Source organism: Sphaerodactylus townsendi, linkage group LG12 (genome assembly GCF_021028975.2).
Source record: "Sphaerodactylus townsendi isolate TG3544 linkage group LG12, MPM_Stown_v2.3, whole genome shotgun sequence".
Taxonomy (NCBI): Eukaryota; Metazoa; Chordata; class Lepidosauria; order Squamata; family Sphaerodactylidae; genus Sphaerodactylus; species Sphaerodactylus townsendi.
Window position 1 is genome coordinate 41,275,351 of NC_059436.1, and position 22,256 is coordinate 41,297,606.

Here is a 22,256-nt window from a genome sequence, read left to right on the forward strand (position 1 = left end):
AGCCAGTCAGTGGCGTAGCTGCCACAGGGACATCCAGGGACAAATGCTCCAGGTGCCCCCGTGGGAGTCACCTGGGGGGGCGGGCGAAAAATCACGCCCCTCCTCCTTCCCGGAAGTGGTTGGGCCTCGGCCCCCCAGGTATCCCCACAGAATTTGACATCTGGAATCAGTTTCAGTAGGAACAAGGACTGAGAGTCAACCAAGACATTATGCTATCAGCATCTTCTACCTTTTTTAAAAATCAGAGCAGTTGCAGTGAGGAGTACTTAATTTTATTTTACTTCATTTATACCTTGTCTTTCTCCTCAGTGGAGATGCAGAGCAGTACGCACCATTCTCCTCTTCTCCAATGTTATCCTTACAACAACCTTGTGGGGTAGGTAAGGCCAAGAGTACATGACCAACCCAAGGTCTCCCTGCAAGCTTGGGAGAGTGGGGATTTGAACCGGTGTCTCCTAGATTCTAGTCTGGCACTCTACCACTCTACCAGGAAAGCAACACTGGGGTGTTTCATTCCTTCTTTCTTTTCCTATGCTATTTTTCTCATTTGAATTTCCATTGCCCTATCCCAGGGGTCCCCAAACTACGGCCCGGGGGCCAAATGTGGCCCCCTGAAGGCATTTATCCGGCCCACCAGGCATGGCGGCGATGGCTCCATTCATGTGCAGAGGGGGCTCGAGGGAGAGGAGGAACCGGCCCCAACGGCCGTTGATTGCAGTTACATGATGGCACCCCCAAATCTTCATGAATTTTCTGACCCAGAGTTGGAAACTTTACACGTGGCAATGCCTGCTCCGCCCTTCCCTCTCAGCTACTCCATGTGTTGCTCTCAGGTTTTCTGTTCCGCCTCTCACTCCCATTGGCATCAGCCAGGCTGGTGAATCAGCCCGGGCTGGCTGCTGAGGAAAGAAACCCAGGAAGATACCTGATCCTGGGTTAGATGGAATGTTTCATTGGGAAAGTTCTGCTTTTTTTTTTTTACAGGGGAAGGTATTCCACAGCCTCCCCAACAATACTTGGAGCCCATCCTGTACTTCACATACTTTGGTCACTATTCTAAAAATAGACCATGACAGAAAGGCTGAAAGGTGAAATCAAACATTTTACAATCATTTGTGCATAGGAATTTGTTCATAGTTTTTTTTAGTCCGGCCCTCCAACAGTCTGAGGGACAGTGAACTGGCCCCCTGTTTAAAAAGTTTGGGGACCCCTGCCCTATCCTGTTGCTACTTCTGCTGCGTGTAGGTACTTCTATGATTTCCTCAGCAATCAGCTTTGGTTATCATTCCCAATACATCCAGTTCCTAAATAACCACAGAAAATTAAAAACAAACAGACAGCAGGTTTCAGGCAAAGGTAAGTTCCACAAATCTGTACCCTATTTCTAAGCAAAAAACAATAAATCAGCCCACCTTCAAGGACAGTTAGCATAATAAACTGGAGTATCCCCTACTTGCTCTTTCAGTTTTCATCTCCTATGGCCACAGATGACAGGGAGGGGCTGCAGGGACCAGTCCCCATCCCCAGATATTCCACCCTACTTCCAGAATTTTTATTTTCCTTTAAAAAGAATGAAAGTTCATTTACTTATGCAGATCGAAGGAAAGCCATATTGACTCTCCAATAGTCAGTTGCTCAGCAGGAAACAAATATACTCGTCTCTTCCAACTTTCTAGGCAATGACTAGAGAGATAAGCAGTTGGTGCTAAAATAGAATAACATAAAATCAAAATAATGCAATGAACAGCACTAATTATTTGCTATATGTATATAGCACACCACATGCCATGGATCTGTTCTTTCTGTACTTGTAAGGTAGCATCTATGGTATTAACCCCATGCTGTACACAGGAAGGCTGAACAAGCTTGCCAAGGCTTAAAGAGTTGCTGGCCTATAATATTTGAATCTGGGACTTCCTGCTTTATGATGCAGTCCTAACTGGAAATAATGGCCAAATGTCAATTGTTAGGCACAAGCATTGGGCTCACTTCCTGCAGAACCAACAACCACAGTACTTCCAAGTCTGGGAGGGCAAGCACAAACCCGAGTTTGTCAATCCAGATGTAATACCCAGCTGTAGTTGGTTCAGAACAGGAATTAGGGAACAGGAAGGAAGAAGGGGAAATGCAACCTTCTGGTCTAAGCCGAGTTTCGAGGATCAGGAATGACAAAACATCAGCCTCGTGGTCACTATGCCTCATTTACACCCGACCACTTGGGTTTCGGATCACAAGAGTTTTTGCCGCAATAAATTAGCGAGCATTTACGGCACCAGGGGACAGTCAGTTATTTCAGCTACAGCAGACTTACATGACATCCAACTCTGGAAAATGCTACACGAGCTCATTATGAATAATATTTCAACTAACATTCAGCATTCCTATTTACATTTTGTGGTGATTTGTAGCGATTCATGATGCTCCTTTCCAGAGTTAGCCTTCACCTCTCCAAAATTGTAAGGATCCTCTGACCTCCCTGCAACCATCTGCAACTTATGTAGGACCCCCCCATGTTCCAGAAAGCATTTTTAAAGTCTTCATTTTCTTCTCCTCTCCTTCTCAGTAAGATTGCGGGGTGGGAAAAAAAGTAAACCACCTTTACTGCTGAGATTCCAGAAAGGCCGCAAGGTATGATGCGAACATCTCTGGGCAGAAAAAATAATAATGCTGGACGGAGAAGGATGCACCAGACAGATAAACTCCATATCATACACACTCCAATCTCACTCCTTCCCTAGTATAAATTTCAAAGAGGTACCTGGACCAAGCCTGATCCAGCATCACAATCCCTTTGCATCCTCTGGGAAGGTGCAGCTTCAGCAGCATCTGCAGCGATCCTCCTGTTGCCATGGCAACCTCAAACCAAAATAAAACCCACAGCAGCGTCTCCAAACCAGGGCTGGGTCTCTTCTGGCTGCAAATAGAAGATCGCTGAGCCTTTCAGGAACCGCCAGTCCTGGCTACAGGGCACAAAAAGGCCTGAGGGGAGGAGAACTGGGTGTTGTGAGCCTTTGTATTTTACTTGCAGTGAATTGGGAACTAAAGCTTTACTTGTGGCTTAATTGATGAGACTCACAAGGAAAGTCTTTTAGAGAGCAGAGATGCTCAAGACACCGGCCACTGCATAGGAAAAACTGAAGTAGAATTTCCCCCCACCCCTTTCCCCCTTTGCTTAAAATGATTGGTAGCTTTTGCTTATTAAACCAGAAACATGGTCACATTAAAAAAAAAGCTACGTCTTTCTTTCAGGCATCTCAAAAATACATCTTGAGACTTTGCATTATGTGCATTTATTGAAACTTAAGTCAGTAACTGGTAGCTTAAAGAATGCTGGATTACTGATTAAAACACATACATACATGCTGGGAAAATATTACCAATTTTTCCTCTCTGCTCACACTGGAAAGCTTGGGGCAAAGGACAGCTATGCAAAAATACAAGAGGAGACAGCAAATTATAAACTATAACCGCATAAAGCTGTTCTACAACCAAGTTATATTAATCTCGGATTGTCTGCTTTGACTGATCTCAGGCAGAGACTGGGTCTTTCCAGCCCAGTGCATGCTACCAACCTGAGATCTTTTAAATTGGACATACCATACCTGAGATCGAAGTGTGTCCCTGGTACAGGCAGAGAATGTCTTTCAGCAATGACCTATGGCCCTTCTGCTAATAGGTCTGGCCTGTATCACCCAACCACAGCCGAATTGCACCAATTTCACTTCAGCTTGGAGTAATTTTAAGGGCTTCTTGCTCCACTCATGGTTTTCAAACACAGCGTACCCAGGAATGTTTCGCAAGCAAGACAACCAAGCCTGATCTCCTTGCAAGCAAAAACCTCAGCTCTTCTGCATGTTACTTGAGACAAGTCACGGAATCCAATGCAATCTGACAATGATTAACCCTTTGAAGTGGAGCAGGAGAGAGAAATATACTGACCAACCTGAAGAGGCAACGATATTGACCTGAAAAGACTAGCTCCCGCCCCACCATGTGCCATCAAGATGGGGGGGGGGGGGCAACATAAATTCACACACAAGTTACAGTTATATACAGTAGTTTTTTTTAAAAAAAAAACCATTGTGTTCCATCTCCAGGCCAAACCTGAGGTTGACAACCTTTGGTGCAAGCTAAATAAAAGGTTTCTGCATGTAGAAATATAGTGTACCAAGGAGAAAGTTAAGGCTCCCTAGAATGCTACTTTTTTGTATAGTGATTATTATTATTATTATTATTATTATTATTATTATTATTATTATTATTATTATTATTATTAATTCGATTTGATAAACCGCCCTACCCCCCGAAGGGCTCAGGGCGGTGTACAGCAAACAACAAACATAATAAAACAAATCGAATAACCCCAGTTAAAATACAAAACCTTAAAACTATAGCAGCAGCATCCATCATTAAATAGTTAATAATTAATGATAATAATGATAATAAGGGGCATCTGGCATCACACCCCAGTGATCAAATCCTGCAAGCATCCCATGCCTACAGACTGAAATATATGCCAGACTGAACTTGGTCAGAGCAGCTTTCAAAAGAATATGCAGAGAATCCACCCACAAGACACTCATCTTGTTTTATACAACTTTCCACCTGGGAGTAACAAACCACCCAAACAAAAATAACAAGGCAAGCCTGAAAGCCAGAGACAGTAATTTACCCACTTGGGAATCAGGCACAGTCTGGATCAATGCTAAGCTGAGCTGTTGTCAGCAAGAAACTTTTCTGAAATACAAACTGCTGTGGGCACAAAACTGCCAATTGACCTATAAATTACCCCCCCACCCCCCAACCCAGGTTTGCTGATGTGCACTTAACAGGATCAGTATGTGAACTTGTGCATGGCATGAAGTTAATTGCTATCCCCGGCTAGTTGCTGCAGATCAAACCCCAAGATTCCTGGAAATCCATCAAACAGGATTCTGGGTAAATAGGGGCCTGGAGATGGGGCCTGGAGACATGTCTCACTATTACAATTGATCTCAGGACAACAGAGATCAATTCCACTGGAGAAAACAGCAACTTTGGAGGGGGGCTCTATCTAAGGCATTGTGAGTCCAGCTGAGGTTCCTCTCTTCCCCAACCCCAACCCTTCCTAGGTTCCATCGCAAAATCTCCAGGTATTTCTCCATCCAGAGTTGGCAACCCTATGAGTAGAACCACTTAGGATAGCTCTTCCCAATGTTACGGAAGGATTCTGGGGCAAATCTCTCCCGGTTCAAGGTGGCGTACCCTCCCCAGCTTTCTTACGTACTAAACCTGCAAGTGGGGAACAGATGCATCCTGTCTCCAGGGAGAGCCGATACGGCGGCATAGAGTTGGTTCAAATCCCCACTCGACCGGGAGACTCACTGGGGGACCGTAAGCTATTCACACGCAGACAGCCTTACTGAACTTACAGATGGTTGTGATGGAAAGGCATAATTCAAACCCCTGAGAAGACTGCAGAACACACATGAAACTATTTTATGCTGACTTAGATTACTGCCACATCAAAGTCGCTTTTGTGTCAACTCAGACTGATAGTGGCTCTCTGGGGACTCAGGATGAAGTCTTTATCACCTACCGCCCGGTCCTTTCAACTGGAGATAGTGGGGATCAAACCTAGGACCTCCTGCATTCCAAGCAGATGCTTTGCTACTGAGCCACATCCCCTCCATGGCTGCATTGCTTTTTAAAGTAAAGCCTATTCTTTATTGGCGTATCGTGGGCATATTTCTCTTTTTTCTCAAATCAAGGAAAGTTCTGGAATAGAGCTTCTAGAATCAAGCTCTTCCTAGGGATGTTCATGAACTACATTTCCCATCAGCCCCTGCCAGCATGGCCAATTGGCCATGCTGGCAGGGGCTGATGGGAACTGTAGTTCATGAACATCTGGAGAGCCACAGGTTACAGAGCCCTGGTCTAGAAAGAGTAAGACTGTCTCTAAGGCCCCTTCTGCACATGCAAAATAATGTGTTTTCAAACCATTTTCACAACTGTTTGCAAGTGGATTTTGGTATTCTGCACAGCTTCAAAGAGCACTGAAAGCAGTTTGAAAGTGCATTATTCTGCATGTGCGGAATGAGCCTTAGTTTACAGAGGATTCTGTAAAGAGACTGGATTTAATTGTTGGTCTTGATGCACTCTCTGTCAAACCATTCACTGATCTTGGGACTTTTGTTATTCCTAGCATCAGCATCATTACTAAGGGTGTTTGCCATTAAAGTTAGTAGATTTTCGAAGAGGGGGATTCCCTCCTCTGGTGCCTTTGCGGTGATTATCAGATTTTTAAGTTCAACTACTGGTGCTGACTCCAACAAAGCAGTAGTGGCTCACTTCAAACACGGGGACCATCTTATTTTAGGTAAAAGGTGTTGGTTAAACAGATAAAACAGAACAGTTGAGAGGAGCTATATCACGTAAAAAGAGGAGAAAAGAACGAACAGTCAAAAGGGGATAGATTATTAATAAAGCCGTGAAACAATCATGTTCTTTCTTGTAGATTTCTAACCGCAAGGACCAAATACCGAAGCCCGGTTATTGCAAAGGAAATGCGTGCAGCAGGTGCTGTTGAAATGCCTGCAGCAATGTGCAACAGCAGAGAAGATGCAAAGTAATCCTTGAGATGAGAACAGCTACTTTCACCTTGCATATGAGGGCGGGGCATGCTTCAAACACCAGCACTCGCTTTCAGAAAAAGGTGATTAAATCTAGTTTGCATGACACTTTACAGCAGTGGAACTCTGTGGCATTTGGGGATGCATGTAGCAATATCATTGCACCCTCTCCCTTCCTCAAAGGGGCCCCCTGTGTCACTTCCCTCTCCTGTTCTGAACAAGCTGCAGCAAGACCGCGACTCTCTGTTTCGACTCTCGAGATTGCGAGGGCTTCTGACATCTCAGCATCCCCTCCCACTCAGCTACACAGGCCACGAAGGCAGCTACGTTAGCTTACTTGTTGGCTGGTTTTCAGAACATTTCTCCTTTTTGGGCCCCATCCCAGCACTCTCCACGTCTCTAGTCTCTGGGCCATCACGGAGACCTGACAGAGGCGAACCCCAGAAAGTTGCTCCCTGGTCACTTATCGCCTCAGTCCAAAATGCCAGCCCCTGGCCTGACGTTTCCGAGATGCCTTGGCGGATTCCTGGCTGTGCTGTCAGAAAAAGAGGCGGCAGGCAGACTTTTCCCCCCTCCCCCGCACTTCCCCCGCGCCCTCTGAAAGCAGATGCCGGAAGCACCAAGAACATCCAATAGAGTCTCTGGCATGTGTGCCTCTCATTCATGCATCTACCTTTTCTGAGCGGCTGCCATCGCCAAGGCCTTGCAAAAGTGCTGCAAAAATGTTGAGAAAGAGAAATCACAGTTTCTGGAGAGCAGCCATCAGCTCCAAAGGCAGACATTCTCTGTCAACATATTGTTCAGTCAGCCTCCAAGGAGAGGAGGAGGAGGAGAAGGCTCAGCCAGAGCTCTGGGTGCTAACGCCAAACTCTGTGGACAGCAGTCATTATGCTAATTTCCAAGGATTGTTGTGTGTACTATTTTGACAGGCTGTGATCTTAAGCGATTAGGTTGATTATAAAGATATGTCAGTCTGATCAAATCTGGTTTGTTGGCTTTAAACTGAAGTGTTTTTTTTAAAAAATTTTTAAAAAACAAACTTTCTTTAAAGTATTGTGGAAGGCTTTCACTGCCGGATTCAAAGGTTGTTGTGGGTTTTCCAGGCTGTGTGGCCGTGGTCTGGTGGATCTTGTTCCTAATGGTTCGGCCGCATCTGTGGCTGGCATCTCCAGAGGTGTATCACAGAGGGAAGTCTGTTACACACTGTTACACTGAAGATAAGTGTGTTACACTGAAGTCTGTTACACACTGGACACAGTGTGTAACTGACTTCCCACCATGATACACCTGTGGAGATGCCAGCCACAGATGCAGGCAAAACATTAGGAACAAGATCTACCAGACCACCGCCACACAGCCTGGAGAACCCACAATAACCAAACTTTATTTACATTAACATTAAAACAAACAACTTAGATTTGTTACCATTACAAAGTAATTTAGAATTAAGACTTCTTCGTCATGAAGCAAATGATCCGTCTTCTATAATATATTACAGTATTGGAAAAGAAAATGTAACCCAAAACTCACTTGCAATTCCATTATTATCTTCATAACTTCTCTTGAGGGGTATTCATGATTTTAAAGTTGATCATATTCATCTAATGTACAATTAATTTTCCATTATTAGAGAATATTCAATTCGATCTAACTTAATTAAATACTCTAGCAGTGGATTCATGTATTTTTTAAGAATCCAGATTCTCTTTTTAAAAATATGTTGTTAACTTATCTGCGGTCCTAAATTTTGGTACTTTTATAATCCACTCCTCCATTTTTGGAATGGGTTACCTTAAGACGTTACAAAGAAACGTTGGTCCATGGAGCCAGGAATTCCTTTGGCTTGCATACTCTCAGTGGTTAGAGTTGCCAACTCCAGATGGATAAATACCTGGAGATTCGTGGGAGGGGGCGCTTGAGGAGGGAGGAAATTGTCCTCAGCAGGGCATAAATGCCATACAGTCCACGGTCCAAAGTGGCCATTTTCTCAAAGGGAACTGATCTCTGCCATCTGAAGATCAAGTGAAATTTCTGGAGATTTACAGGCTCCACTTGAAGACTGGCAACCCTATTGGGGCAGGTTTCCAACTACCTGGAGAAACCAGTGTCTCGTCCCCTTACCAGTGGCATAACGGGAAGCTATTTGCCATAGGATGTTATTGACCTCCATGCCATGAAAAGCTGGGGAAGACAATGGCAAACACCGCTGTAAACATCGCCTAGTAAACGCCAACAGCGAGACATTTTTCTCCAGACCTCTTGGAAACTTTAGACTAGGGCTGGCCAACCTATGGTGTTCCAGATGTTCATGGACTACAATTCCCATCGGCCCCTGCCAAGTGGCCATGCTAGCAGGGGTTGATGGGAATTGTAGTCCATGAACATCTGGAGCACTATAGGTTGGTCGCCCCTACTTTAGACAGATTGGTCATTATGACCACCAGGACTCAGCGAGCCAGGTCAGCCCACTGGGGAAAAGGGCTGCCCCCACCGAGCTTAGGGTTGCCAATTACAAAATACCAGGAGATTTTGGATGTGGATCCTTGGGAGGATGGGGCTTGGAGAGAAGAACCTCAGCAGGGTAGATTGCCACAGAATTCCCACCCCCCAAAGCTTCATGTTCCATTGAAGTCCTGCCTCCCAAAACCTTCCCTCTGTAGGCTCCACCCCCAAAATCTCCAGGTATTTCCCAACAGAGCTGGCAAGTCTAGCTGCTAGGCAGAGAAAGGCCACCTCTGCTCATCTCTTGCCTTACAACCCTGTGAAAAGGGCTGTCATGAGTTGGCTGCAACTTGTCACCACACTTTTTGTTACACTTCAGTAGCTGAAATTGTGAAAGCACAAGGCACAAAAGAAGACTCAGGAATGAAGCTGAAGTGCCCCCCCCCCACCCCCAAGAGAGGGAAAACTTTGCCTGTTTTTTTCTGTTACATAACTGTTGCAAACAGAGGAGCCCTGCCAAAAAAGCCCACTCCACGCCAATGAGAAGCCTGATGTCTTTGGTACAGAAGAAACGTTCCCACCCAGGGCTGTTTTGTTGCAAAAAGCAGCTGACCTCTGTCTTGGCTGACTGTGGTCAGTGCCTTCCACAGGGCAACTTGTGACAGAATTAATATTAGACATCAGACATACATGAAAACAAGAGAAGGGATCAGATGAGCAAAATGAAGAGGGAAGCCTGTTTTCAACCCTGTCTCCTCGGGGTCTAAGTTTTTCAGCAAGAGCTGGAGGGGAAGGGGGGGGGGTGTAATTGGAGCAGAGAACTCACAGAGAAGGGAAGGGTTAAGACTGCCTGCCAGCATTTTCCTGTTTCAATAAGCCCTCTGCAGATGTCCCATACATACAAACTGGGAAGTGCACTGGAGTATGTGGGCCCCCACAGTGCACCTGATGTACGTGGCTGACATCTCATGTGAACTGTGTCATGTGTGGACATTCTATGTGCATACAGGTCCCATTCACCTAAACTAGAACCCTGGAAAAATAAAGATTCTGGTTTCCCTGAAAGGAAGCTGTAGGTATATGGAAAATCCATGCATTGCTCAGTTCCCACAAGCTGCTGACAAACCTGCAGGCAGGGTTGCGGTTTATGGAAATGGGACACACTACCTGTCAAGTTTTACAGCCGTTTCCTGAACCTGGTTTTTTTCTGCAACATAAAACAGCCATTGTGCATGTGCATGTAATTCAGGCCCAAGTCTAAAATCAGAGGCACACCAGAAGGCTGAAAACTACAAACTTAAGGACATAAGGAAGAGCCTGCTGGATCAGACCAGAGTCCATCTAGTTCAGCACTCTGCTACTCGCAGTGGCCCACCAGATGCCTTTGGGAGCTCACATGCATAGGCTGACCAGACCTCCCGCTTTTGGCGGGACAGTCCCGCCTTCAAACAATTTGTCCCGTGTCCCGCGGTTTATTTCAATTGTCCCGATTTTTGGAAGGCTGTTGCACTGCCTTCTGGGGCGCTGCTGTTTCCCGCCCTGTGACTTCTCCTCCATAAATCTGTCCAAGCCCCTTTTAAGGCTATCTAGGTTAGGGGCCATCACCACCTCCTATGGCAGCATATTCCAAACACCAATCATGCGTTGCGTGAAGAAATGTTTCCTTTTATTAGTCCTCATTCTTCCCCCCAGCATTTTCAATGGATCCCCCCTGGTTCTAGAATTGTGAGACAGAGAGAAAAATTGCTTTTCTCTATGGCCATCCAGAGGCCTATTGTTGCCTGTCTTTCATGAACGTGCCCAAGGGGCTGAAAGGCACTTTGTGTGTGAGAATTTGATATAATTTGGAATGCTGAACAAATGGACCAAAGCAGCCTTGTGTACAGTCTGTCAGCGCAAATGGTTTAATTTGTTCTGACGGCCAGCAGCTCTCCAATGTTAGTTGGAGAAGCTGGAGATTGGACTTGGTAACCTCTGCATGCAAAGCAGATGCCCAAACTCTGAGGAATTTCATACCCTAGTAAGGTCAAGCATGAACGCACTAGGACTGCTGTCCTGCAACCCTTGCTCAAATCCCTTTGCGTAGCGTAGTCTCTTTGATCCACATCTGCAACTTGAGAATAATAATAGTACTGGACCCTGCAGGTTTATTCTTCATGACGGAGACAGTGTATTTAAGCATTGTTACTGGTGAAACCCAGTTTATGAGGCTATATACAAAGGACGGAGAGAACTTCCTCCCTTTCCACTAACCTCCAGGCACTCCATGAAACTGATTTCATCACATAATGTACAATTAACTTCTCAAAATGGCCCTCACATAATGGCATGAGGGGGGCTAGCTCAGATGACTTTAAGAGGAGATCAGACAGATTCAGGGAGGAGAGACCTATCAGGAGCGACGGGTCACAACAAGATAATGGGCCCTCCATTATTTGAGGCAGCATATCGCTGTTCTGCGTAGTTCAGAGCAGCACAGCTGGCACTCAGTCACTCCAACATGGCACATACCAGATTCATCCTCACCTCCAGGGGAGGGGGTGATCATTTTCAGGGAACTCAAACTGCACATCCAAAACAGGACACCCTCCCCAATCATGGAAAGTCAAATTGAAATTGGAGGGAGCCCTGAAAGGCAAATAGAGTCTTGAAACCGTCCCTACAGTTGCCTTATTTCATTGGCAGCAATTAGTGGACGATCTGGTTTACCTCCATGTCATTCATTCTCTCTCTCTCTCTCTCTCACACACACACACACACAGCATTTATCCTGCCGATTTCTGTAAATCAAATCTCTATTAAAGGGGCAGAAGAAGAAAGACAGGGTTTTCCCTCACACCCCTCCTAATCATTTGGCAGCTCTATGGTCAAAAGGTACAGATCAGAAGATGGAATATTGAAAATATTTATCCAGGGTTAAACTATTTATTTACGTAGCTTGCAATTGATCTATTCTGCTAATCAGGGTATCAGGATAGGTAACGCAATTAGTAGGTTACATAATTAGTATGAATTGTGATTCACACTGTGATTCTGCAGAAATGCAAATTAAATATCTATATATTTTTAAAGTGTACTATGTAGTATAAAGCCCAAGGGGTAAAGCAGTTTGAATGCAGGACTAGGAGTCATCTGCCATCTGCGTTTCAGATGGCTGTTCTGCCATAGGGCTTACTGAATGACTAAGAACCAATGACACATAACCCCCTGCCCCCAATACACACCTAATCTACTTCATAGGGTTGTCACAAGAATCAGCCTGAATTCCTTGGAGTAAGAGTGAGATAGAAGTGTGATGCACAGAAACCATTCCTTCCCTCTTTCAAGTTTCCTATGAACTACAGATAATCCAAGAGAAAAGGAAAGATGGTTCCCCCCCTTGTCTTCGTGTTGAGCCTTCCCAGACGATCAAGCGATCCGCAGAGAATTTGCATTTGGACAGCTGGCACAGGGACAATTTGGGGCAGTCAAACTGTTTTTTTTGGCAGTCCAAACAATTAAAACCCCTGATCGAGTCTAGACGTGTTTGTGGCTAGTGAGGCCAGAGAGTGATTCACGCTTGCATCTGTCAGGCTAAGGGCTGCCCAAATAAACAAAGCAAGATGGGACTGCATCTCCCTCGATGATGCTATTTGCTATCCCGCTCCATCTCCTTTGGCCTCCTCTGGAGGCATCAGGCACAGCCAGGCACTTCTGCCTGATGGTTCTAGCTGCCACCCTCTGTCCCCGTTTGCATTCATCTGGCCCACCAGGCACCGCGAGTCTACTGCCAAGTCCTGCCCGCCCCCAAGGTCTGAGCACCAAGAGAACCAGCACACTCAATGGAAACCAAAAACAGGGAGCTAGTGTTACCACAGCAAACCTGTTGCAGAACACTGGGCTGAAGATACAGAGTGCCTGGCTGGCAATATGGTTCTGGGGGAAAGGGAACATTTCAAAAAGCAAATAAAACGGGAAGCAGAACAGCCAAGTATTGCAACAGAGAAAGTAGCTAGGAAAGAGGAAGGAAGTCAACAGTTCACAAGAAGGAGAGGGGAGGTGCGTGGGGAAAACAATAAGCCAACATATTTTGTGTGTGTGTCTGGAGGGGTGTGTGTGGGCGTGTTTGCTGTCAAGTCACAGATGACTTGTGGAAGCCCATAGGGTTTTCAAGGCAAGAGAGCTTCTGGGGTGGTTTGGCATTGCCTGCCATCGCATCATGACCCTGGTATTCCTTGAAGGTTGCCCATTAGAAGAAGAAGAGTTTGGATTTATATCTCCCCTTTCTCTCCTGCAGGAGACTCAAAGGGGCTTACAATCTCCTTGCCCTTCCCCCCACACAACAAGCACCCTGTGAGGTGGGTGGGGCTGAGAGAGCTCTGAAGAACTGCGACTAGCCCAAGGTCACCCAGCTGGCATGTGTGGGAGTGTACAGGCTAATCTGAATTCCCCAGATAAGCCTCCACAGCTCAGGCGGCAGAGCTGGGAATCAAACCCAGTTCCTCCAGATTAGATACATGAGCTCTTAACTTCCTACGCCACTGCTGGTTAAAATATTAACCAGGGCAGACCCTCTGCTTAGCTTCTGAGATGTGACACATGGGGCTAGCCTGGGGCTATCCAGGTCATGGGTCGCCAACAGCATAGTGATCCTGAGACCTTTGAGAATAATTCCGGCAAACAAGGAATACGCATAGTCCCCCACAAGATTTTGTTTCAGACCCAGAACTCCTGTGCCATGGGTGATGTTGCAAGAACATCTCTCGATCCAAAATGAGAAAACATTATTTGCCCTTCCATAAGAGAAGCTGAGAGCGGCATAGGAAAAATCTCTCGATGTCTTTAGTTGTCCGCATTTACCTGAATTGTTTTGCAAAATGTGGTGCCTCGTACCAGAAGTGCATCCTGCCAACAAGCCTAGGTGAGCCCTGTAGCTGATAGCACGAACCGGTTCCTAGCCAATCTGACCTAACAGAGCGAAATCTTCCTAGCTCTGAGATTGCTCAGCTCTTGTGTGTGGGCAAAAACAACCTACAGGAAATAATTCAGGCCCAGCAGAGAAATTGCCAGCCTTCCTTCTCCTCCATCTCTAACAGCATTGCCAGTTTCTCCTGAAGAGCCCTAGGAAGAGTATCAATGAAGGAAACTGACAGGCAGTAGGAGTAATTTACGACAAACATGGAGGAACTTGGCATTGATGAAAATGGAATTTCTTCTGTGGACTACAGATGTCAAAGTGAAGGATAGTGAGAGCGATTTAAATTGTACAGCACTCTATGAAAAGGGAAAATGGTGCACGAAGAATTAAAAACGTGCTTGAGATAGAAATGGCATCTGTTCAGAGGTCATATACACACATACACACTTACAAAAAGGCTGAGCTGTGAGTTTTGCCTAGTTATCAGTCAATATAGAAAATGGATGCAAACAAATTTAAAACTGCATTACTGACTTTCAGTGAAAGCTCAGCATCTGCTAGGAGAGATTTAAAAAAGCTTTTAGGAGCAGATGTGAAATTGGTCCTGGCCAATAGGGGGAAAGGCCACAGCTCAATGGTGGTCAGAGAAATCCCTGATGTTAGATGTATTGTTGAAGGCTGTCACAGCCGGATTCAACTGGTTGTGGTGGGTTTTCTGGGCTGTGTGGCCATGGTCTAGTAGATCTTGTTCCTAACGTTTTGCCTGCATCTGTGGCTGGCATCTTCAGAGGTGTATCACAGAGAAAAGTCTATTTCACGCTGCGTCTAGACACTGTGTAACAGACTTCTCTCTGGGATACACCTCTGAATATACACCCCAGAGAGAAGTCTGTTACACACTGTGTCTAGACATAGTGTGTAACAGACTTCTCTCTGTGATACACCTCTGAAGATGCCAGCCACAGATGCAGGCAAAACGTTAGGAACAAGATCTACCAGGCCATGGCCACACAGCCCGGAAAACTCACAACAACCCTGATGTTAGGATTGGTTCTTATTTAATGGATTTTTAAAGGGTATGGTGAAGAAATCTAGGATCTGGGTTATTATTTGTAGTGTGATGCAAGTGTAGAATTAGGCAAACCACAAGGAAGTGTCTTATACTGGATTAAACCATTGGTGCATCATGTTGGGGTTACCTGTCCTAACTGGTAGCAACAGAAAGAACCAATGTGGTGTAGTGGTTCAGATGTCACACTCTCCATTCATACCACAGGAACCTGCTAGGTGACCTTGGGCCAGTGGTACACTCTCAACCCTGACCCAAAGTAGTATTTGGATAGGAGACCTCCAAGGACTGCCGGGGTCATGAAGCAAAGGCAGGGAGGGCAAACCATTACCCAACCCTGTACGGGTTTTCAAGACAAGAAACGTTTGGTGGTGGTTTGCCATGGCCTGCCTCCAAATCATGATCTTGGTAGTCATTTGAGGTCTCCTATCTAAATACTACTTAACAGTACAATAGAGGTGTAGCAAGGGGGGGAAAGAGCCCAGTGCACTAGTGGGTCATTCTCCTCCACCTTCGTCCCACCCCGAAACACCACCACCATGCCCCTGCCACACACCCACGGGGCGCACCCCCTGTCCCTTGGAGCTACGCCTCTGCAGTATAGAAATGTTGTATAGGCTACACTGGTTCTCATCAATACATCTCATGAAAATCTTCAGCTTGCACTTCTGAACACAACAGCATTGTTCTCAAACTCTGCATTTTTTTTGTTTCAGCCTTCCAAGCAAAATGCGTAGCTGTTCAATCTTACTTCTATCTAAAATTCCATCCCTCCTTGAGGCATCAGCATCTCACCTGGGGTGGCTTAGCACCTGACCCTTTTAGAAATCAACTACTAGCAAACTAGTATTTTATCCAGAAACTCTGGCCAGTCTTTCCCCTCCCCCATTATAAAGAGAAAGGAAGAGGAAACAGAAACCATTCCCCCTCTCCTTGCCTTTGCGAGATGAAAAGCCGACCCAGCTCTGTTAATCTGATTATCCATCTTCCCCCAGCCACAAATTTGTCTCCCGCTTCCACAGACAAATGCTCAGACACAGCCATGCCCCCCCCCCACTCCCAAGAGGCTGCTAACAGGAAAAGCTGTAGGTTAGCTTGGAAAGGAATCTAGCAGGAGGCCACAGTAAATCTCAGTTCCTCCCACCCAGCCCCGTTCCTGTGCCCCTTAGTTCCAGATGTTTTCATTTCCCAGCTATAAGAAAAGGCTCAGAGATCAGAGAAGCAAGTTTCAGAGATCCAGAGAAAGCATGGAAGCCATCAGCCCAGACAGGTCCGAACTAGTACAACAATGGTTCCTGGTCCCCCTGAACGTATTGTGGTCCACACAGACTGTTTCATGCACGTGACTCTCATTGTTTCTGCATCGGTGACTCCCTACTCCTGTATCTACCAGTAAGGGGCAAATTAAATAAAAGACGTACACATTGTTGGGACAGGAGGAACACACCTTTTGGGACCAGTGGATTATCTACCAAGGAGTCCTGGTCTCGGATTCTCCTTAAGGCCACTAACCTTCAGGTAAAGCCTGGAGATCTCTCAGAATTTCTCCTGATCTTCGGATATCAGCTTTCCTAGGGGAAATGTCTGCTTTGGAGGGTGGACTCTATGCCATAATACCCTGCTGAGGTCTCTCCATGAAACCTGCTGCCCACGATCTACACCCTAATCTCCAGGAATTCCCCAGCCTGAATTTAGCAACTCTAATTTTCCCATCCTGCTATGTATACAGAATAGCCTCGAGCTAGTCATTCTCTCTCAACCTCATTGGTCTTTCATAAGGATAAAATAAGGGACAACATATGCCATCCGCAGTGCCTTGGGGGGTGGGGAGAGAGAAGAAGAAAAGCTTGGATTTATACCCTGCTTTTCTCAACTATTAGGAGACTCAAAGTAGCTTACAAACTCCTTTCCCTCCCACTACCCACCACAGACACCTTGTGAGGTAGGTGGGGATAGGAGAATTCTGAGAGAACTGTGAGTAACCCAAGCTTCATGTTCATCAGGCTTCAGGCTTCATGTGGAGGAGTGAGGGAAACAAATCCAGTTCACCAGCTAAGAATCTACCACTCATGTGATGTAGTGCTGACTCTCTGGTTGAAAATCCACAAACTGAGATATTTTGCTCATGGCATTCCAGAACAAATGAATGTATCTCTCTCTCTCTCCATGTGTGTGGTGGTGGGGTATATTCTGGAAACAATTTATACACACCCATCTAAGGCTCTCTCTTTCCACCATGAACCAGTTTTCACCGATTCACATTAAGGATATCAGCCTCCAGAGGGGACCTGGGATCTCTTGGAATTACAGCAGATCTCCAGACTACAGAGATCAGTTTCCTAGAACATAGGTGTCAAACTCGCGGCTCTCCAGATGTTATGGACTACAGTTCCCATCATCCCTGCCAGCATGTTGCTGGCAGGTGATGATGGGAACTGTAGTCCATAACATCTGGAGGGCCGTGAGTTTGACACCAGTGCCCTAGAAGAACATGGATACTTTGGATGGTGGATCCTATGTCACTGAACCCACTGAGGTCCCTGCCCTCCCCAGGCTTTACTCCAAATCTCCAGGAATTCCTCAACGTGGAGCTGGCAACCTCACCTTTCCACTCCCTGCGGGCAGTGGGGCAGACCAGGCAAACCCTAGTTCACATAGAGAGGTGAACCTGTATGGCCTATTCTCCCAGTATGAGGAGATCCATCTGTCTCCCTCTCTTGATGTCTTTCACCAGTATGTGAAGACTTTTTGTTTGCTTGGCATACCCTGAATAATTGGCCCTCTTCCCTAATTCTGGTGTTATCAGTTGGTGTTTTTATTGAATTATTTTACCATTTTAAACTTTTTAAAAAATGTTTCAGTGTTCTTAAGTTCATCGCCTTGGGGACCCTGATTGGTTGGAAAGGAGGTACAAAAATGTTTCAAATTAGTAAGTGAAAAACAATTGAAGATGAAAAGGTCATTGGTCCGTCTGGAGTCGCATTATCTGCTCTGACTGGCACAATATTTATTTAGAGGTACAAAAATGACTGTCTTCCAAACAGTCCTTTACCTGAAGATACTGGGGACTGAACTTGCCCAAAGGCTTTTGGAATTCAGAATTTTCTGTCAGGCACCTCCTGCTACCTTGTTAACATTTCTACAGCCCATCTGTGCACTATTCAGGATTTACCTCAGTCCTAATGGAGCAGAGGCGCATGTTGCTTGGCTCAAAAGACAAACACACATGACAAGCTCATATGAGAAATGTAAAGAGTTCCAAACAGTTGAATCTCAGAAGATAAGGCAGGATACAAATAATACAGTAAATAAAAACATTTACCTCAGTGACCATGGACCCTTAAAGTGGGTTAATGGTATCATGGAGTGAGTTAAGGCTAAGGAACAGAAGCACACTTAAGATTAACCCAGTGTGCTTCCGATGGACAGGCAGAGGCTCTCTAGTCTCAGGCAGCAAAAGGCCTTACTCAAGAGCTGCTAAGTTTGAGCCTTTCACTGCAGATGTCAAGAATGGAACCCAAGACCTCCTTCCTCAAAAAGACATGCTCAACTGGTGAGGCAAGGGCCCCTTCCGCACATGAAGAATAATGCATTTTCAATCCACTTTCAATGCACTTTGCAGCTGGATTTTACTATGCAGAATAGCAAAATCCACTTGCAAACAATTGTGAAAGTGGATTGAAAGTGCATTATTCTGCATGTGTGGAAGGGGCCAAGGTCTCCCTCTGTACAGTCATGTAACTGGATGAATGATGGAGCTTGCCACTGTGACATTCCTCCCACAACAGGCAGAGGCAGCAAACTGCTGGATACCAGTGCTGAAAGGCAACATCAGGGGAAGACCTTTTATGCCCTGTTTATTGGCCCTACAAGGCCACCAGTGGCCAGGGTGAGACAGGATGATGGACTAGGTCAGTGATGGCGAACCTTTTCAAGACCGATTGCCCAAATTGCAACCCAAAACCCACTTATTTATCGCAAAGTGCCAACATGGCAATTTAACCTGAATGCTGAGGTTATAGTTTTGAAAAAAAGATTGGCTCTGAGGTGTGCGTTACTCAGGAGGAAGCTTGGTGGTAGTCGGTGGCTTTGCTTTGAAGCAACCGTGCAGCTCTTCTAATGGGTGAATCATGACCCTAGGAGGGTTTACTCAGAAGCAAGCCCCATTGCCAGCAAACAAGCTTACTCCCAGGTAATGGATCGTGCTTTAATTCTTCGCATGAAAATCAGGGGGTTTAACAGTGCTTAACAGGGTTACCTACACTGCTTCCCCAAAACTATGTCTTAGGTTTAATGCTAATAATTGAGCCCAGCGGCCCAGGCCAGCCTAGATGTGGGGGGGGGGGGGACTCTATTTGTGAGTGCCCACAGAGAGGGCTCTGAGTGCCACCTCTGGCACCCGTGCCATAGGTTCGCCATCACTGGACTAGGTGGACCAGTGAACCGATCTGGCAAGGCTCTTCTGATGCCGTGCAGGTATAAAATGTTTCTGTGGTATGAAGAAGAAGAAGAAGAGTTTGGATTTATATCCCCCCTTTCTCTCCTGTAGGAGACTCAAATGAGCTTACAATCTCCTTGCCCTTCCCCCCTCACAACAAACACCCTGTGAGGTAGGTGGGACTGAGAGAGCTGCGAGAAGCTGTGACTAGCCCAAGGTCACCCAGCTGGTGTGCGTGGGAGTGCACAGGCTAATCTGAATTCCCCAGATAAGCCTCCACAGCTCAGGCGGCAGAGCTGGGGATCAAACCCGGTTCCTCCAGATTAGATACACGAGCTCTTAACTTCCTACGCCACTGCTGAGATGTCATTAGCCTCCAAAGCCATTGTGGTCATTTTAATTTGCTCATTTTTCAAGCCGTTTCTTTAAAAAAATCCCCGCTGCGTTCTAAAGATAGAACTATGAGCAAAATATCAAACCACCTCCTTTGCAAATGTCTGCAGATAGTTGGAACTTCAGCTCTCACTGAAAACTGCAAACCCTCCTGTTAGTCACACATCCTCTCATTCTAAAAACATTTTTTTTAAAATAAACATTAAAAGCATGCACTAAAGTTCTCATTGGGAGGATTATTGAACTTCTATAACAAATGACTATAAGCCAATATAAACATTAAAGCCCTCAGTGGAATGCAGAGTTAAGAAGCAGCAGTGGCGTAGGAGGTTAAGAGATCGTGTATCTAATCTGGAGGAACCGGGGTTGATTCCCCGCTCTGCCGCTTGAGCTGTGGAGGCTTATCTGGGGAATTCAGATTAGCCTGTACACTCCCACACACGCCAGCTGGGTGACCTTGGGCTAGTCACAGCTTCTCGGAGCTCTCTCAGCCCCACCTACCTCACAGGGTGTTTGTTGTGAGGGGGGAAGGGCAAGGAGATTGCAACCCCCTTTGAGTCTCCTACAGAAGAGAAAGGGGGGATATAAATCCAAACCCCTCTTCTTCTTCTTCTTCTTAAATGAGAGACTCTGAGAAGAGCCTTGCTGGATCAGAGCAATGCTGCCCAGGCTTGGCTTCCCAATCTCCAGGGGAAGCCTGAAGATCTCCCAGGATTACAACTGATCCCCAGATTACAGAGATCAGTTCCCCTGGAGGAAATGTCAGCTTTGGAGGGTGAATTCTATGGAACTGTACACTGCTAAGACCCCTCCTCTGCCCTCTTGCCCCTCCCCAGCCCCAGCCTCTACCAAAACTCCAGGAGTATCTCAGCTCAGAGATGGCAGCCTTTGCCCAAACAGGTTCTCCTAAAATGTCTGCAAGCAAGACACAGAAGCCAAAGCCTCCCTTCCCCCAGCAACTGGTATTCAGATACACTGTTTTTCTACATGGAAGCTCCATTTCACCACCATGTCTTAAATAGACCTCTCTTGACTTGTCTAATCCATTCAAGTCAGCGAGCACTGTGGCAGAGATCATTAAAGTTAAGCATTGCATGCACATGTATTTTGTTGTCGTTTTTTTTAAAAAAACCACTGCTTCCTCAGATAACAGTGGTGTTACACACTGCAAAAGCAGATCACTGAATTCAGTTCTCGAGGCCTGAGCTTCAGTGTATAAGAGCTTGTGTGTTAGGCTTTGTTCAAATGAATAGCCTGACTCACAGTTTGCCCCATGGGGAGATGTGTGCAGATGTGTTCAAAAGATGCTCATGAGACAGGATTGAGGACAGGGGCCCATGTGAAATTTTCAGCCTGCAGCAACAGAACAACATTTAAAAAAAAGGATAGCTCTGCAAAAGATATACAAAGAACAGAGTGTTCATGGGAGAATCTGGTTATAGAAGAAACAAAAATGTGGCTTGTAACATCTGGGTTTGCTGATCAAGAAAAAAATAATTATTTGGCACATTTAAGCAGATTGTTTGTTTCTGCCCTTCAGAGATGGTATGCCATTGCCTGCCTCCAAATCATTACCCTGGTATTTGTTGGAGGTCTCCCATCCAAATACTAGCCCAGGGCTGACTATGCTGATCTGATGACATCAAGGTCAAAGCAGTTTGTTTTTTGGTTCTGGTGGGTTTTCCGGGCTGTGTGGCCATGCTGGTGGATTTTGTTCCTAATGTTTCGCCTGCATCTGTGGCTGGCATCTTCAGAGATGTATCACAGAGAAAAGTCCGTTTCACAGTGTGAAACAGGCTTTTCTCTGTAATACACCTCTGAAGATGCCAGCCACAGATGCAGGCAAAACGTTAGGAACAAAATCCACCAGACTATGGCCACATAGCCCGGAAAATCCACCAGAACCAGTTGAATCTGGCTGTGAAAGCCTTCGACAGTTTGTTTGTTTCCCCAACTTATGGCAACCCCTTGAGGTTTTCAAGACAAGTTATATTCACAGGTGAGTTTGCCACTGCCTGTCTCTGTGTAGTGACTCTGGTATTTCTTTGGTGGTCTCCCATGCAAATACCTTACATTACATTTAGCCTTTATTTGGCATAAACAGTATAAAAAGTATAAAATCACATCTAAATCGCATCAAAATACAAACTTGCAACATATAACAACTTAAGTTGATTCATATATACTGTTGCTTGTGGGATATTTCCAGCAGAAAGTTCGCAGCCATTTCACAGAATGTAGCATCAGAATTATTTAATAAGAACAATAGTCTGCTTAGTTCATCCAGCTCGCTAGGTATCATAGAAAGCAACCTGGAGTATTTGACTCTAATACTTGCCGATTTAGGACAACGGAATGAGTGGTAGGAGTTAATGTTTCTAATTGATTTGCACCACATAGACACAC

General features: G+C 45.6%; 1 protein-coding gene across 2 annotated transcripts in view; it reads right to left on the reverse strand.

Moving 5' to 3' along the window:
- The window catches only part of AKNA (AT-hook transcription factor), a 74,486-nt gene that overhangs the window by 46,177 nt on the left and 6,053 nt on the right, over positions 1-22,256 (reverse strand). Inside the window, exon 1 of one of the 2 annotated variants that reach the window (XM_048512874.1) lies at positions 6,949-7,116. The exons of the other annotated variant lie outside the window; for it this stretch is intronic. The gene's annotated coding sequence lies outside the window, so the exon portion shown is untranslated. Of the gene's footprint in view, positions 1-6,948; positions 7,117-22,256 lie in introns of those variants that run through there. 2 annotated transcript variants of the gene reach the window in all.